Consider the following 3,650-nt stretch of genomic DNA (forward strand, 5'->3'; position numbering starts at 1 on the left):
AGCAGGAATTGGCCCTGGTTTCTAAGGTCCAAATGATGACGAGATGCCAGGCAGCGGGGAACCAAGACCCAGGGCTGCAAAGCCCTTTGAGCTCTCTGGATGAAAGGGCCCCCAGGCATGCACAGCTCTTTGCTTTCTCCCCAAGTGTCCCCAAAGCACAGATAAAATGAGACCGCACCACTGCTCAGCCTGCCTCGGTTTGCATGCATTCACGTCCGGCTCCATCCATTTCTTTGAGGCCTTTTAAAAAACAACTCTGCTCCTGGCCCTTTAAGCAAGTCTCAGCCCAGAGGCAAGTGTTGCTGCCACATTTTAAACCCCTGTAAATAGGGGGTAGAAGGAGCTGTTGGCGGCACACCCTTCTGTGCAGCGGCATAACCACATTGCAGAGTATTTGCAGCACATGGCATTGGCAGCCTCCTGCAGAGCTCGCAGGCCCAGCACAGTCTCGGCTGGAAATGGAGAGGTTCTCCCACGGCCTGGACGAAGGGGCTCGCCGCATCCTCTACCACGAGGGACCCTCCTGTCTGCAGTTTCCACCCTCCAGAGGAAAACTCTGGAGAAGGTGGTGGGTGCAATAACCCCAACCACCCAAATCTCCAGCACTGGGAGGGTTCACTGGTGTAAGACAGACAGTCAGAGGAAACGTGCGCCCGCTGCCCCCATTACCCAGCTCACTGCAGAACTGTCTGAGCCTACTTCATCTGCACTTTGGGATCAGGGCTCTGCCCGCCCTCTCCGCCTTTCTGAGAGGTGCCGCACTGGTGTGAACGGCCCTATGTGAATTGCCACACGCTCGTGCACCCCCCAGAAAATGAAGCTGCGTGTTTCTGGGTGTATGCACATCGTGGAGGGGGTGCAATGCATTCATCCAGTATAGCAACTGGTTCAAGAACTGAATTCAGTCCCATGTGCAAGTCACAGTAACCCCAGCACGCGATGTTTTGGAAAGTATTGCAAACCATACGCAATGTCAGAGTACAGGTCCTACACTGGACGCAAACCTCTGTGCTCCTCTGGAAATAAAGCCTGACCAGCTGGGAGATACAAGGTGAGTCCAAAGGGGTGCTGGTGCATGTGCACGCACACATACAGAGACACTCACTTGTGTACACAACGGTCCTGGACTCAGACGTACTGGACACTGACTTTTAATTTCAAGTAAGCAGCTTAATACAAGGCTTCCACTGAGTCTGGAAAGAGAGGAAGAAAAGCAAAAAGCTACAGCTTTCATGCAAAGGGGAAACAGAGGATCTCGCTCCAAATTTGGAAACAGCTTAAGAACAGAGATTTTTGGGACAAGCAGCAGCGATTCTCAAAATCCAGTATGCCTGAGGCTCACTTTCTAGCCAGATATAAAGTATCTGAGTTTGTTTAATGAGCAGATTTTGCAGACTCCCTCCCAGCTCTGGAAGGCTCTGGAGCAGAGCAGTCCTGCAGGGGAACTGCAGGTTAGTAATGCCACAAGATCCTTGTACGCTTCTGTCTACAAATACTGTCATGCAAACCAGACAAAATGCTCTCTCCAACGACCTCCTTAGAGCTCTTCTGCACAAAGCAGGGAGTTTGGGAAAATGTGCAATTCAAGTGCTACAATTGCCCCGCTCTGAAGCGGCTGCAGAATGCGAGTTCAGACAGGTTACAAGCAGCTTTAGAAAAACTCTCGTCTTGTGAAACGCTCACGGAGCTAAATCACTAATCCGGCAGGTTTCTGGAAAAGCAAACTCTACAGATCTTTGCCACTGAACACACACACCTACACACCGCAAAAGAAATATGTGCACAAGGCAGGTAGACACCGGACCACTGCATGCTTGGGCCAAACGGCCTGCCGCAATGAACCCGCACAGCCCTTTGAGCCAGCACGGCTCTGCAGAGCCACACACGTGATACCCAGGCTTCACGGACACACACCAGGTACACGCGTGCTGGTAACCCTGGGGTCCCTCTGGCTCTGCTTCCTGCTTCTCTTTCTGCAACAAGGGGGCAAGGGGTAGGAATGGTCTTTAGCCCACAGACAAAGAACCAAAACCACCAACTCGAGGATGGTCCTTGTATTGGGCGCAACGCATCTGTCGTGTCAAAAACCAACTCGTCTCTTCAAATGCGGTACATCAAGGTGCTTTTCCTCCACTGGCAGGAATCAGTGCCTGGAAGTGAGTGCTTGGGAGCTGCAGCCCCACGTGTCCTCCCCTTACACAGACCTCTCGTAACCTCAGCACACAGGGCTTTGCAAAGAGCCCCTCGTCGCTGGCCAGGCATGCTGCCTGCAGCACGCTCTCTCCAACGGATGCCAAGCGAGCTGCCGCGTGCCAGCGCACTGCACTGTTATCAGAGAAGGGGTTTTCAGCCTTGCTGTAAAACAAGGATGCACCTTTCTGCACAGTCCCACTCAGGTACTGGCCATCCTCCTCCCTCCAGTCTGCCCTTGCCTAGAACAAACCCCCAGCCTCTCCCTCAGCAGGGCAGCTTTTCTTACGGCTATGTTCATGAGTTACAACACGGCCTCTCCAGCCCGCAGCTGCTGGGAGCCAAATCCTCTCTTTCTAGAGGGCAGCACTGGTGGGACACAGTCCGTCCCTGCTCGCTGGGCTGCACCTGCGCGCTCCCGCCTGCTGCCGGACCAGCCAGGCAGCACCTGCTGACAGGTGGGCATCTCCCCTCCGGCTGTGGGACAAATGGCTGAGTGGACGTGGGCAGCCACAACTGCAGGGCTACTGCAGAGACTGCAGCAAAGCCAGGTGGAAACCTGGGCGTGCTAGACAGCTCCCGGACTACATGGCTCTGCTTCCAGGGTTTTCCCAGTGCCCAGACTGGAAGATGTCCCAGCTCCTCTCCAAAGGCCCAGTGAAGCTGCTATTCTCTTCCAGGGCTTTCTTCCTAGCAATTACCCACTGCAGAAAACACACCACCACAGATCATGAGATACCCTTGCCAGAAGCCTCGATAGCCCAAAATACACCTTGCTCTCTGCTCCAGTCCCCCCGCCGCTCGCCAGAGACGCAGGCTACGCCAGCCTTTCTGTGTGGTGAGGGAAGAAAGAGGAGGGCAGCAAAAGAGGGAGAGAGAACTTATCCTGCTGGTCTCGAGCACCCTTCTCTGGAGCTGGGCAAGTCCAGGTACAGAAGTCTCCCTGGCACTGAACAGCATCCTTGAGCCTTGGCAGCCGGGCCACGAAACAAAGCAAGCAGCCCCGGCCCTTTCTCCTAGGACCTCGGCGCTCAGCGTACCGTGGGGCAGCACGTGGCGCGGGCGCGGGCACGGGGGCATGAGATGGACGGAGCAAGGATTCCTGACGAGGCCCGAGGAGCGGCGTGTCCCGCGCAGAGACAGGACAGCCGTGGGTGAAGATGAAGGCGACGGCCTCAGGGGACCAACCGCCTTTCCTGGTGCCGGCGGGGGATTCAGGTGTGGGGCAGGGGTCTAGCGACCCCCGCACGAGCAGTGGCCAGAACCGCCCTGCCCTGCGCCTGGAGCCCTTGCGGCCGCAGCACCCGCTCCGCCCAGAGAGCAGACAGACGTGCGGAGCCGGGCGCCGGGGGGCAGGAGCCCGCTCGCCCGCCCCCCGGCCCTTCCTCCCCAGCGCCCGGGAGATGCCGGCTGCTGCGCCTGGCCAGGGCAGGCTCCGCGATCGCCCCGCAGCACCTGCC

The sequence above is a fragment of the Alligator sinensis genome, unplaced genomic scaffold (genome assembly GCF_000455745.1).
Source record: "Alligator sinensis unplaced genomic scaffold, ASM45574v1 scaffold512_1, whole genome shotgun sequence".
In the NCBI taxonomy this organism is placed as follows: domain Eukaryota; kingdom Metazoa; phylum Chordata; order Crocodylia; family Alligatoridae; genus Alligator; species Alligator sinensis.